Source organism: Phocoena phocoena, chromosome 2 (assembly GCF_963924675.1).
Source record: "Phocoena phocoena chromosome 2, mPhoPho1.1, whole genome shotgun sequence".
Classification (NCBI taxonomy): domain Eukaryota; kingdom Metazoa; phylum Chordata; class Mammalia; order Artiodactyla; family Phocoenidae; genus Phocoena; species Phocoena phocoena.
The window spans coordinates 82,912,283-82,928,177 of NC_089220.1; positions in this window are offsets into that span (position 1 = coordinate 82,912,283).

A 15,895-nucleotide genomic window follows, 5' to 3' on the forward strand; every position below is an offset into this window, starting at 1 on the left:
GCGCTGAAGTCAGATGGCTACCAGCGGTGGGCCTTTGGGGGCAAACAGGAAGGAAGGGATTGTGAGTGAGGAGGAAGGAGAGGTGGTCATGAAATGAGATTCCAAAAGGGCCAGTCAGGGCTTCCCTGGTGGCGCAGTGGTTGAGAGTCCACCTGCTGATGCAGGGGACACGGGTTCGTGCCCCGGTCCGGGAAGATCCCACATGTCGCAGAGCGGCTGGGCCCGTGAGCCATGGCCGCTGAGCCTGCGCGTCCTGTGCTCCGCAACGGGAGAGGCCACAACAGTGAGAGGCCCGTGTACCGCAAGAAACAAACAAACAAACAAACAAAAACAAAAATAAGGGCCAGTCAATATTTCTGGGAATAACAGATGCTTCTTGCTGACTTTAGAAGAGTCTTTTTTGTTTTGGACCCCCTAGACCAACTGCGAAGCTGTGGAAAAATTAAATCTGAACACAGGGTACCACACCTAAGCAAAAAAACAGATGGGCAAGTGCAAACAGGCCCACTGGTCCCTCTTCCCATCACATCTCACCGTCAAACACCCTCTGCCATGACAGCTGTCACTGGCACCGTTGCTGCTGCCAAAACACAAAGTGGGTGTGACCCAACACTGCTTCTGCCACAAAGGAGAGAGGACTGCATGAGGGCCCTGCTTACTCATTGGGGTGGGGTCCACATGCAAGGGTTTTCTAGCACACAGCCTCCAACAGGAGAAGAGGAAGAGGCAGGGAACCCTTCGATGATAATATAAACTGTTGTACTGCAACTACTGGCCCTAAAGGCAGCTTTGGACGCCATCCTCAGATTTCTTGAGATTTTCCAATATCTAGAACATAGGATGTTCTCAAAACATATCTGCAGAATGAAAAAAAATGGAAGAATGCATGCGAGGCAGTGGCTACGTCACTGTAACCCCCAGAGAAGACAAGGACAAAGAACTTTGCTAAACAAGGCATAGAATTACAAGAGGCATCCCGTGTGGTAAAAAAGAGAACTGGACTTGGCATAGAGGCTTGAGACCAGATTTCCCAAGGCTGGAAAAATGTAGATCCTAGAGCTTCACTCCCCAGGGACTGGGATTCTGGGGCCGGGCCCAGGAGTTTGCCATTTTAACAAGTTCCGTAAGGTGATTTCAGTCTAGGTGGTCTGTGATTCACACTTTAAGAAACAACTCCTCTAGGTCCCAGTTAACTAGCAGCCTTGCTTTGAGCTTCAAAGATGATCAGAGTGCTGGCTACCTTTTCCCCCCAGGGGAACCCCTCAGCTTCTCCAAAATTAATGGATGCTACGGCCTCCCAGACCTAAATGCAGATAGAAATGTTCTAGAGGGGATGGCACGTAAACCCACTCACCAGCAAACAAGCCCCAGGTCAACCAGAAGAGGAGTTTCTGGTTTGGCTGAGCCGTAAGAAAAGAATAACATTATCTGAACCACAACCCCTGCCCCACTAAAATTCCTGTCGCATGAAGTAAGAGCCTTCTGCGTAAACGCCTGTGTCCCTTGGAGAGAAATTCCTGGAAAACTTAGAGGTTTTTACGGCTTAGCTTTAGAAAGAGGACAGGGTCAATCTCCCTACTATAAAATATGGGTAAATTGAGAGCTGAGTATCCTGCAAAACATCATAAAATTTTAATTTTATGTTATTGCTGGACTTAATTCTATTGGTGGACTCTTAGGAAGAACAAAATAATAAGGGGCATTCCTCAGAGCACTTTGACAGAAAGAGAGAGAAGGGGCTTTGGAATTGAGGGATGTTCCATCGGAAAGCCAGCTGACCTTGGGAGGGGTATGCCCTTGAAGGCTCGAGTCTGAGACACACAAAACTCAGAGCTCAGGAAGCAGCCCCTCCCTGGATCAGGAGTTCAGTGTCTCAACAGGTGTGAGCAAGTGAGAAAAACCAAAAAGGACTAAGGGGAAACAGGCAAGCTTAGCTCCCACCCTTTCTCCACTGAAGTGAAATGCAATCTGCTCACTGTATCCAGGCAAAGGGACCAGAAAGACAATGCCTGGTCCTTACCTGGAAACTGCTGGAATGCAGTCTGTTAGCAGCGGGCTCTCCTCTCTGCAGCAACCTTCCTCCGAACCAAGAGTCTTTTCTATTCTGTTTGGCCAGCATTTGTTGAGCGCCTAGTGGATACTCCCAGAAGTGCAGGAAAGGATCCCATCCGCCTGTCCCTCCAGGGCAGTGTCCAGTCTCATACTGGAGACAAGAACACACCCTTAAAGTCCCCAGTGGCATTTTAAAGAACAATAAATTATCAGAAATTCAAATTACAAGATCTGGAAGCACTAGCTACTTACAAATGAGTTGTTTCCCAAAAGTTTCTTTTCAAATTCATTGTTTAGAAGTGCAAATATATTTGTCCAAAGGACAGGGTTATGAATCATCCTTGGGGACACAGTGTGAACTAATGAATTCATAACGCAGCTAATGCCACGCTGTGCAGTAAAAATGGGAAACACTTCTGTCGCATTATTATAATTAACGTCAAAATAATTTTAAATGAATAAAAATTTTAAAAACTAAAAACATTTAAACAAAAATATTTCAAAGAGTTATCTTTAACGATGACAGCCCCAGGAAATAAAGTTCAATTCGAATTTGATTAAAAAGAGGAAGTTGTTATAGAAAGTAATAGGAAGTCTGGACACAGGGGACTTTAGATTCTTATCTCACATTCTCTTTAAAAAACATTTTCTCTTTATAAAAATAGTATATGTTGTCATGGAAATTTTGAAAAATAAAATAAAAAAGTAAAAAATATAGGTTACGCATGGCCAACAGGTTGTAACGGCTGTTAACATTCTGTATATTTATGTCCAGGTTTTGGGGTTTTTTTCCTTTTTTTTTTTTTTTGCGGTGTCTCACTGCTGTGGCCTCTTCCGTCGCAGAGCACAGGCTCTGGACGCGCAGGCCCAGCGGCCATGGCTCACGGGCCCAGCCGCTCCGCGGCACGTGGGATCCTCCTGGACCGGGGCACGAACCCGTGTCCCCTGCATGGGCAGGTAGACTCTCAACCACTGCGCCACCAGGGAAGCCCTATGTCCAGGTTTTTTATTCCAAACATATATGAGTGTATTTTTAATTGGACAATAGAAACATTTTTGTCATCTGCTTTTTCACTTTTTTACCATAAAATTGTCCATTTTATCACAATACCATCAACGCTGTGTATTAGCTTTCTTCTGAATCTTTGCCAAATTGAGAAACCAAGAATCATGTCTCATCTTAATTTTTATTTATTTGATCACTAGTGAGATTGATCTTTGCTTTCCTTTGATTAGATGGCCACTTGTATTATTTTATATGTAAATTATCTTTTGGGTTTTGTGTCTACTTTTCTGCTGGAGTACCCATAGTTTTCTTTGAGTTGAAAATATTATGAATATATATTAATATCTCCTTGGTCATATATATATATAACAAATATTTTCATGGTTCTCATTTAATTTTGACTTAATTCATGGTGTCATTTAACACAGAGAATCTTTGATTTGTATATAGCAAATCTAACTGTGTTTTCCTCTTCAGTTTCTCCCTGTTTTTTGTTTTGTTTTGTTTTGTTTTGTTTTGTTTTTCAGTATGCGGGCCTCTCACTGTTGTGGCCTCTCCCGTTGCGGAGCACAGGCTCCGGACGCGCAGGCTCAGCGGCCATGGCTCACGGGCGCAGCCGCTCCATGGCATGTGGGATCTTCCCGGACCGGGGCACAAACCCGGGTCCCCTGTATCGGCAGGCGGACTCCCAACCACTACGCCACCAGGGAAGCCCTCTCCCTGTTTTTAAGTATTGAAACTCTTCTCCACATGATCCATGTTTGTTTTCTTCAAATTGATATATTATTGAATTTTTATATTTTGAAAAGATGATGCATTTCCATGATTATAAGACCAAATCTGTAGAGACAGATATACACAGAGAGGTCTTGCCTCTGCCCTCACCTTCCTCACCCCAATCACCCCCACTCCCTGTAGGTAACCAGTTTTATTAGGGTCTTAATTTTCCTTCTAGTACTTCTTTTTTGCAAACTTTAAAACAATTATTTATTGATCCTTCTGGAATTTGTACAGGGTATTACATTTTTGAAAAGTATTTTTTTTTCCATTTAATTTTCTAATTGGCTATGGCTGATATCAAAGAAAAAATGTTGACTTCTGAATATTTATTTTTAATACATTCCTCTTGTTGAATTTCTAATAATTTTTCAGTTGATATTCTTGGGTTTTTAGACTGACAATCACATCATCTTTTCTATTTATACTGATCATTTCATCCTGTACTTCCAAATAGTATATTCTTATTCTAGTTCTTATTTTATTACATCTAAATAAAACATCATTTTTCTTTGTGATAAATTTATAATTGCACTAATTATGCCTTTTAATCATAAGGCTCTTTTCCAGCTCTTAAAGAAAATGACCAATGCAACACCTGGAATTGCTGTTATCATTTATATTACTTAGGATAGGCTAAGTTATGTGGCTTTAGAAAACAACCATAAAATCTTAAAAGCTTGGAACAATGAAGGCTTATTTCTCACTTACACTACAAGTTTATTGTGGGTCATGGGAGACTCAGTTCCACGTCATCCAGAATCAAGGGCCCATTCCGTTAGTGGTTACACAATCAAATGTTGTCTGTTATTGTTGCTCAGGCTAGGGGAAGGAAAGGTGGAAAATTATGCACTGACTCTCACAGCCTCTGTCTGGAAGGGACACACGTCATTTCCAATCACATTTTACTGACCAAATCAAGTCATACAACCATGCCTGCCTTCAAAAGGAAAATTCTATCCTACATTTACCTAAAAGGAAAACAACTTGGAAGTATGGGTGGACAGCACTAACAAACTAACATGTCAGTCTAAAGCACACACACGCATACACACACCCACAAGTATACATGAATAGATTTTCACTGTTGATGATAGGTTTTTTTTAATGTATCTTGGGTTTTGGGAGGGGACAGAAGTGACTCAAGTTAGCTGTACTAACTAACTAGATGATTTTCACATAGACTCTCTAATCCAATAATGCTCACCTTCCAATAAGGTTAGAATCCACGCAAAGGTCAAAATTTTTTAATTTATAAATTATTAGGGCTTTCACTTACTCCTTCCCTTCCCCTCCCCTTTGAGAGTCTAAATTAAATGTTACTGTGATTTACTGGTGGTTGATTTCCAGATTTAGGTTCATAATCCTATACAGCATAGCTAGTATTTTAATTATAAATGCAAGTAATCCCTAAGAGGCCATAGTTTACTTTCAAATCTTACTCATTTCAGAAAATTTGGGTAATCCAAGCTAGGACTACCACTGAAAAGTTAGCACCAACTGGGAAGCTTAAGCAACGGAAATTTATCTCTCCCAGTTCTGGAGACTGGAAGTCCAAGGTCAAGGTGTCAGCAGGGTTGGTTTCTCCTGAGGCCTCTCCCCTCGGCATGCAGACGGCCACCTTCTCACTGCATCCTCCTCACATGGTCTCTCTGTGCATGTACATCCTTGGTCTCTTGCTGTGCTTCTAAATGTTCTCTTCTTATAAGGACACCAGTGATATTGGATTAGGGCTCATCCTCGTGGCCTCATTTTAACTTAATTATCTTTTTAAGGCCCTATCTCAAAATACAGCCACATTCTGAGTTTCTAGGGTTAGAGTTCAACATATGAATCTGGGGGGAACACAATTCAGTCCTTAATAATATCCTAATAGTACCCTATATTTATCTTGCTAATTCATGTCATTATTTTCATATTAAAAACCCATCTCTGATTTCTATTATGCTTCTTAATAAAGTTTTACCTGTTTCTTTGTATCGCTAACTTCATAGTTAGTCAGGGGCAAGGGAACCCAATCGACAGCCTACTAGTAGCAAGGGCGGCTGGTGAAGTGAGTTTTTGTCTTTTACACTGGGAGGTGGGGAGTCATAATAGGGCTCTTTTTTTGGCAGTATCTGTTCTCCTCTCCATATCACAGCATGCATGGTGTGATATGTGTACGCCAGCTTCAACTTCAGGAGCGGTCGATCACCTCGGTAGAGAATCTACACTCAAGGGGCAGCTATTTGGCAATATTTAGGAGGCTCCAGCTATCCATAAACGGAGCAGTGTCCTTACCAGAGCAACCTTGGGTAGGGTTTGGCCATATTTCATTATTTCGAATCCCTCCCAGGGATTCTGTGAGTTACCTTACAGATCATTCTTGTAATAAATCCCTTTCTGCTTAAACTAGCCCGAGTCTGTTTCCTTGCAGTCAAGTCATCTGACTGATACTGTGTTACCAAACCTTGGATTTCCAGAAATCTTATATAGCATAGTGTATGTAGCACATAGTATTTTTAGAAACCATATGTAGTAGAGCTATCTCCCCCCACACAACTAAATCACAGGTTGATCAGCTGATCTGTCTACATTTGGGCATATTAGACCTAAAGCAGGAAGGGGAAGAATTAGAGAATGATATCATGTCAGAACTAGAAGGAACTGTAGCAATTATCTAATTCAGATAAAGAAACAGAGCCCCAGAGAGAAAAGATTACTCAAGGCCACACCTGCTTTCATCCCTACTGCCAAAAGGATGTTTTAAAGTAACTCTTGTAACTCATTCCATAATTCTCAGCCTAAGGATTCTTTTTTATTTAGATCTAATCTCTAAACCTATCTGTGTGAGCCTGGAAGATGAATACAGTAGGTGTTCCTAGTTGCTGGGGCTGTAACTTAGGAGAGAACAATTTTCCATTTTAGTTTAGTCCCATAACCCAAGGTGATGGAGGGAGACACGGAGACAAGGAAACACAGCTGGGTCTTTACGAGAGACACACCAGAGCCAAGGTGTGTTACCTGTGCACCCCTTCACCTTGGCAGGGACCCCCAGCCTCAGCAGTGATTCATTACAGGGTCATGGGTATGCCTTGCTCTGTTCTGTCTCTGTACCAGACAACAACTCAGTGAGGCTTTAGGTCAGCATCCGATTAGGTTGCCATGGAAACTTCCCTGGCTGGGGGGCCAAGAGGGGAACAAGATCCTGGTGCCTGAACCTGGCCCGCGTGTCTTCCTTAATCAGGCCAGGCTAGTCAAGGGAAGCACTGCTATCTTTTATGGATGTCATCTGGGGTCCTTCACTCCTCTGTATTTGCCCATTCAGCCATAACTGTGGTTGGAGGGGGTATTTTTCTGAGTTTTGTGTGTGTTCTCTAAACCTAAACCATTCAAAGAAAATACGTTTTTCTTGGACCACAACAAAGCATGTTTTCTGAATTAGATGCATTTTCACAAAAAATTAGTCTTTAAACCCCTGTGAGCTTAAAAATAGACTGAAAACTATTTCCTGAGTCTCCTCTTTTTGGAATTTATAGTGTTTTTGTGAGTGTGTATTGTTTTTGTGGGGTGGAGGGGGGATGTGTTAGCATAATTAAGCAGATCCAGAAAAGGAGGAAATAATTTAACTATTTCCCACATTACCCCATGCTCTGAGATTTACTCCTGGTTTTTTGGTTTGTTTTTTTAAAGGTATTTTAAATTAATATATTTATTTAAATGAAGGTATTTTTAAAATGAAAGAAAATAGAGCTTATTACCTAATTTCTCGCTGGGAAAGGTCTTCTAGGCAACATGAAAATTCCTATAGCATTTCTTTTTTTTTTTTATTTACAGAAAAATTCACCTTTTTTTTTTTTTTTTTTTTTTGGTGTACACATTACTAAATGAACCATGAGTCAAAGAGGAAAGTTCAAGGAAAATGAGAAAATATTTTGAATTGACATTCGTAATTTGTGCCTCCTTATATTTTTCCTAATCAGTCTTTGTAGAGTTTTGTTAATTTTTTGAGACTCACTCCTGTTGAATAAAGCTTATCCTGGATATGCATTCATTCATTCATCCTCTTTCATTCTCAAAAGTTGACTGTGTATCTATCAGGTTCAAGGCTCTGTGCTAAGAGGAATATACAGGAAGGAGCCTGGAGCATTTAAGAGCAGGATGTTGACATACATACAAATTGAAGGTACCATGATTTGAGCAGCTGAGATTTTGGACTAATTAAAGCTCAGGAAATGCGGCATCTATGTTGCTGGCAAAACTGCCAGCAAAGAAGATATCAAGCAGAACAATCCCCAGTAAATGTCATCAGCCAAGAACCTCAGTGCATTATGCCCATGCAAGGAGAAAGTTAATTACTGGCTTTGGTTAATTGCTTTCCTGGCTCTGCGGTATTATCTAACACAGAAGGCAAGAGAAGCCAAGAAGGAGTTGAAAGAACTGTTCTTCCAAAATACACTGGGGAGAATCAAAAACACAGATGTTCCTCTCCGGGGCCCTTGGTCAGAGCCTCCTGCCCAGATTCTAAAGGAGCTTAGTGGAAGCAAAAATGGTGGCTACGAATGTGAACACGTTAATTGGTCTTTCTTCTGTATCCAAAGTTTCAAGCCTTTGTGAACAGTCTTCCAGGACTCAGCTCAGACACCACCTCTTCAAGAAAACCTTCTGTGACCTCTCCAACCTCAACCCCACGCACACAACCAGGTCAGGCTAGGCCCCTTCTCACTCCCATGCATCCAGGATGACCCCTCACAGCCCATCGCTCAATGTCAGTGCTGTGGGTCTGTGGGTTCCCCTCCCTCACGGGCCTGGTGGCTACATGGAGGGTCTTTGGCACACAGTAGGCACTTAATAAATGACACATAATATTCAATACATAGATTATGAAATTTGCAGAGCGTGCATTTGAGGGAAAACATAAAAAGAAAGTACTCATTGTGGTCATTTAAATAATAAAGACGACACTAAGGGCAGTTTACATTTATAAACAGAAAAAAAAAAAAAAAAACTGGCACATGGTAGAAGATAAACAATGACCTATCCCACAGGGTGTAAGTAACCTGACCCATCTTCCAAATTGCTAAAAGGGAGGTAATTAGCCTAAAGGCAACTCTAACCACTAAAGATGTAGCGTCTACTTATTTTTAGTAGTGGGGAACATTTCAGAACAGGATGTTGACACACAGACACACTGAAGGCACCACGATTTGAGCTACTGAAATCTTGGCGCAGTGAAAGCTTTAGCTGTTGGAGCTCAGTCTTCAAACTGCAAGATTATTGCCTGTAGAGAATATGTGAGGTTATGATCAAATAAGCAAGTTACACCAAAATGTGAATTGGTGTACGTAATTATTATTCTGCTCTACAGTAATTAGGTATCAGTGGTAAGCGATTCATATAGATTACTATAAGAATTAGCACAGCTAAATTATGCTTTACTTTTCCCCACTGGCATAATTTTATTCTCCGCTATGTGGAGAAGCGTCAGTGTCTACAGTGGTCCTGATATCACGCACTGATCAGTGTCTACCACACCTACACATGGGCACAGGCACCAAAACACGGGCACCTGTGCACCCAGCCCTGAGCATCTTTCATACACTGGCCAGGTACTGTCCGGGGTGGTGTTCCCCATGTATTCTCCCCGTCCAGTCTCCTTCTTATGCCCCTCCACCAGGGAGGACTCAAGTTAGGTGGGTCTGAAAAGTATACAGTTTAAAGGGTCTTATTTAATTAAAATAATATAAAATTACAAATTCAAAATTAGGTAAAAATGAATGCTTATTTAAAACGAGAAAAGTCACAACAAACTAGAATATACGTAGAGTAACAAATGGCACAAACATAAGAAAATCCAAAAAAGTTTGTATCACACATTCCTATAATACTTTTCCACAGACAACCTTCTGGCTCCATATATTTCAAACTTTCTTTCTCCTCCACTCATGCATGCATCCAGCATCAGACACTACAGGGCACGTATGTCATGATACTACCTCTAACCCTATACCCTCCTGTTAGACACCAGGTGGGGAATAGGAATACTCATGGAAGCCATCCCAAGGCAAGCACAGCTAGTCATTACTTCACTATATGTAGAAGGGACTGCAAACCATATAAACAGATCTTTGCTCTATGTCCCCTTAGATCTAAAAAAAATGCCTGACGTCTAACTCTCCAACATGAGGGGGAGTGTGAATGAAGCAAGGTAGAATGGAAAAGTCAGTGGACTTAGCCAGTTGAAGTTAAACTATCTTATTTTTATAAATACATATGACCAAGAACATGAACACGTCACTAGGGCCCCTCTATGGCCTTGGAAGGAGCCCAGGCACATGAGGAACCCTGAACTTAAGCTCCATTAACTTGCTATTAAAAACATCTCTGCCCTCCTCCCACGCCCTGCCCCCCATGGAATCCACCCAACCTACCAGGCTCAACTAGGCCATGAGGCTCAAGACACCCAGCACCACATCTTAGGGAAGGACAGACAGACCGACAAGGGAATCAGGAAGGGTGAAGTCACACAGGTGCCCTCTGCCTTCAAGTCTTGGGACAAGGAGGGGCAGAGGGAGTGGTTAGAGTTCTGAAATAAGATTTGGAACTCAAGCAAGAAGACTCCAGGTCATTGAATAACGATGAGCTAAGTTCTTCCCATGCGTTACTGCAGTTCATTCTCACTAAAGCCTGAAGGAGAAGGGGAAGGAAGAAAGAAGAAGGAAGTGGAGGAAGAGGAAGAGGAGGGGAAAAGGAGGAGGAGATAAAACAAAAGAGGAAAATGGAAGGGGAAGAAAACAGATAAAGAGGAAAGGAGGCAGGAGAGAAAGAGAAAGAAAAGGTTTCCTCCCTGTACACCTCTTCCCTGAGAAGCAGCAGTGTTTACCTTTGGTGTCATAATAAAATTAAAAGCTTTTTCTCATCCTCTTAAATTAGAAAGAGTGACAATTCCCTTGGCTCAGTTCTGCAAAATGCAAGTTGTCATGATCTCACTATTAAAAAAGGGATAAGGGGAAAAAACAACCTCCCAAGAGATCAATATCACTTGAAACAAATTCCTGGCAACCCAGCCATTTGGTTGCTCACCATATTTCCCAGTAGCATGTGAGTCTTTCACCCAGACTGAAATTGGACACCAATCTCCACGTCATATTAAATCTTCAAAATTCTTCGCATAACAGTTGGGGTTTTATTTATGTGTGCCCGTCTTACCTGACACTTGTAATTTTCTTCCAGGAAAAAAGAAAAAAATAACAGAAAACTTGGAAATACCACTTAATCTGGACTTTACATGGGAAGACTGTTCAGAAAATTTGAAAAATTATAATTTATAAGTGGGTGGTGTAAAGTAGCACGTGGAATCTCAGAAAAGCTCGATTCTTTAGGAGGAATGTGTTTCATTAGCATCAGAAGCCAACTCCCTCACAGAAGTCCTGGAAACTCTATTGTTTCACAGCCTTGCAGACTCATAGACTTCCTTAGTGACAGGACCTCTGCAGGTCACTCAAGTCCAGATTAACTACCAAATCCATACTCTTGGTAAAGGCATCCAGAAAACATTTCACAACCTATCTCAGGAACATTCCAGTGTGTTATCAACCTCACTTTTAGGAAATCCTTCATTATTTCCAAAGATATTGGTATTGCTCCACATCCTTTGTGAAAATAGCCAGATCAACACCTTTCCAATTTCAGTACCAAAAAAGGTACAGAATTAAAGTGCATTCTACTCTTCTGCAAGCTAATTTATCTGTACTTTTTTTTCATCTTTATCTACCTCTATGGCTCCCATACATAACCCAGGTGCTCCCTGGGTCTTTCACTTGTGGGCAGAACAACTAAACATCTCACTCTACAAAAGATTTGGTTGGTACTGGGCCAAAGGATTATTTCACAATTCCTAGAAACGCCATAAGGCCAGATTGCTTCAAGTTCTATAAAACTTGCTTAAGAATCAAAGCGATTCTCCATCGTGTCCTAGGCTGGATAAATCTGAAGTGATGGCGCGTTTCTAAAGCAACTGACAATCCCGACCTCTAGCCAGGGGGTAGCACCCTCCCGGGAGCAGCAATAAACAGCTCAGTAAACTCGAAAGAGAAGTCCAGGAGGGTTGGGACTCTGCTTGAGGGGGAGAGGAGGGAATGCGTAGTGCAGGTGGGTCTTTGGTTAACAAACTGTGTTCGATCTCATCTGCTCTTTCCTTCCTCCCTCTTCCCTAGCCCTCCTGATTCTCCTACCTCTCTCTGCCTCCCTATCTTGGGCATGTACCTTGCTGTTAACCGGCAAACTGGAAAGCATTTCTGCTGATTTTAATACTGAAACATTTTTGAAACCATATGAAATGAATCTCGAAGAGCAGAACCACATACAGGGCAAGGCTTTGAGCTGGAGGTATGGGCACCTGAGTTGTTCCCTGGACTACCCCACCAACACGCTCAAAGTCACTTCACCTCTTTGAAACAGCCTCTTCATCTGCTAACTGGGTGGTTGGACCAGATGGCTGTCGCTAGCTTGAAAAATTCCATGGTTTTAGTTCTGGAGGAATTTCAAGCCCTGATGGAAAGTGAAGAAACTGGGAGGCAGGAGGCATGATCTGGCCTCATTAAATCAAGTCCCAGAGATGATTATGTTTTCCCAGCCCACCCCCCGCCCCTTATTTGCAAGTCTGCCTTCGGATGCATGGTCTTCTTGCAGGGTGACAAACACTGAAAAGGAAAAGTTTCCACAATGAAACCCAGACCAGCCCATACTTACTGATAACCCAAAAGAGCATCAAGATAATGCATAAAAGTTGAATAGAGAATAAAGTCTGAGGATCTAACGGATAACATGGTGACTAGAGTTGATAGCACCCTACTGTGTAATTAAAATTTGCTAAGAGAGTAGAACTTAAGTGTTCTCACACACACACGAAAAAGGTAGCTATGTGAGGTGAGGGATGTGTTCATTAACTCAACGAGGGGAATCGTTTCACAATGTACGTGTATCTCGTATCATCATGTAGTCTACTTTAAATATTTTACAATTTTTTCAATTATACCTCAACAAAGCTGGAAAAAAGTTGAATAGAGAGAAGAGTATGAAAGGGGAGTCAGAGAGGCTGCTCTCAAACACAGGGCTTTCCATCTCCACCCTGGGTAACCCTGCAACCCTCACCCAGAGCACTAACAGGCCTCTTATCAAAGATGGCATTAGAGGTTTCTCACTATTACACATTAAGAGGCTGTCCTCTGTGTCCTCACTTTCCTTTCTTGCTGATCTTCCCCACTTCCATCTCTCGAATCAGGTCAAAACCTCACCATCTCCTTTGTCCGTCTTCTTGCCCCATAGCCTCAATTTCCCAGCAGATCAATTTCCCAGCTCTTTCATTCCACATAAGCTTATTCTGCATACTCTTTCCTTGTGAACCCACTGGACTATACCTCACAGTTCCCCAAAGAAGGGATGCAAAGACACAATAACATCAGAAGTAACGCTCTGTCTCTCTCCAGTCAGCCGTGAGTCATGTTTGGGACTAGACTGGCCTGCTGGCAAAGGGACAGGAAGAGAGAGAACGCTGCAGCTTTTCTGGAAAGCACCTTAATAATATACGTGAAGAGTCTTTAAAACATTTTTATCCTATGACCTGTGCTTATTTCTCTTACCCTAAAAAATTCAGAAGAGGTTCAAGCAAAATGTGTGTGAAAAGACCAAGCAGAGGGAATTTAAAAGCTGCATAACTTATGACGTTTGTGGCTCTAAGTAACGAAAAACAACAAACTGGCTTAACTAATAAGCACATATCCAGAGAAACTTGGAGGTACATGGCCTTTAAGGTTGGCAGATTAAGCAACTCAAAAATGTGCTCTGACTTACAGGTTCTGTCCACGTCTCTGCCCTTCCTTCTCTAGCGCTGGTCTCACATTGTCTGGCTCCCCCGGTGGCCAACAGGGCCCAACAGCGTTTATCAGCATCCTCGTTCATGTCCAAATGGAGATGGAGAAAACCTGATTTCACATGGCTCTTTCTTCAGAGGAAGAACTGGTTCCAGAAGCCTTCAGCAAAACTCTCATTAGCCAGAACTGGGTCTCATGCTAATTCCCAAATCAATCACCAGCTGGGAAGGGGAGATGGTGGCGGGGAACATAATTACCCTTAAAGCAATAGTCCTACCCCTTTCCCACTGAGATGGATTCTCCAAGGGTCTTGCTTCAATTCTGTGGGGGAAGGGTACAATGTTCAGGGGTCCATCACCCCAGGAGCTCAGGAATAACTGCAGGAAATGCTGGAGAGTCAGGTAGCTGGTGAGCGCTCAGTCTTTCTGGGCCATACATTGACTTGAGTATAAAGGAATTTGGAAATTCAAATATTAGAGCTTTTCCCAAGCCCAAACCTTTGGATATTTACATTCTAGTCCTTACACATAAGAAAATAAAAGTGATTTTGAAAAACTATATAATAAAGAAGGGAGGGTGATGAGTAATGTAGTAGAGAGAATGCATATTTCCAAATATCACAGAAAGAAGAAACAAGACCACTTAAAGCCGCTGGAGAACATCTTGTGAAGGAGGGGGGAGCTTGAGCTGGTATTTGATTGAAGGATAAGAAAAACCTGTTGGTAACTTCCCTCTGGCTCTGACCATCGAGGCAGCTGAAGTAAAACAACTTTGAACCATGATCTAGGAAAAATATTCAGAAGGAATGAATTTCTGCTGTCTTCATTTTAGAGATGATGTGATTTTGGTCTATTGTAGAATACAACAATACTTGGTTGCTGTTCACTTCTAGGAAATTACTAAGAACAATGCTGAACATTTCCAGCATTTTAAAAAAATTCCTACACAAAATACAAGCCCACCTTGCTTCTCTTTGCTAGATAAACAAAAAAAATTTTTTTCTCAATTATCTTGCTCTCCTTAATCACATGCAATTTTTAAACTAGCTATTACTGACTGTCCTTTCTTCTTATGTATTGACAGTGTTTTTAGGTCAATCTCATGCAATTAGGGGGAATCTGGAAAAAGGAAATCCTATATAGCAAAATGCCATATACCTTACAATTTTATTTTAAATACTTAATCCTCAAGGATGGCAACTTAGCAAACAGAGAACCAGACCCTCTCCCTGGAAGGCCATCCTTTGGATCCATGTCAGATTATTGGCCTGAAATCCCAGCACTTGCTGGTCAAGGATACACACACACAAGAGGGACGATGTCCCCCGCGTTAAAGGTATAGGTTGTCTTTCCCCTTTTCCCATCCTGCTTCTCTCCTAAAGCGTCCCAAAATTCTTTAGGTTTCTGGGGAATATTTTCAGCACACAATGACCAGCAGGATTGTGGGTGAGTTCCTATCAGCGACCCAGACACCCCTCTCACTGTGATCCTTCCTTTCCACCAGAAAAACTGGAGTACCATGGCTTGGGCAAGGCATTTGTGTTTGAGACAAGTAACTCCTATACCTCTGTCAGCTTTCTCTGACATGAAAGCTCTTCCCTGCCACCGTACAGGTCACCTTCCCATTTGTAAGGCATATAAAAGGTTATAGATTTCTTCTCCTTGTTTTGTTGAAAGAAGCCAAGTTCCAAGAAAACTCCAGAGGGATTCCTACAGTCCTTCAGTCCCGGAAGTGGCTAGCCTGAAGGGGCATTCCAGTGAGCTTCTGCTCTGTCCTTGCGGCTAAGCCTCAAGGAGATGATCTTTTGGCTAAGCCTCAAGGAGGTGATCTTTTTATAAAAGGAGAGATGTATCCTGCTTTTGTGGACCACTTGTGGCCCTCGAGCCCTCTGCTCATCTGTATAAAATTAGCAAATGAGCCAAAGGAGCAGGGAGCCATCAGCTGGCCATCCTCTGAAAACCGTCCCTAAGTTTATTAGGGTATTATTAGTAGCAAGTGAAGAAAAAAAAAAAAGTCACCTTTCAAGGAGCAAACAGGATACTAGGGAAGGAGAGGGAAGGGGAGGGCTGTGTATGGCTGCTGACTCTGGACTCTTCAGATCTGTTCGGATGAATCATTACCTATGACTTCCACGACAGGAATCTGATTTGACTAATCATGCAACAAGAGACTTTTCTTTCTGTCTTCCAGCCTGTGAACTCTGTCAGGT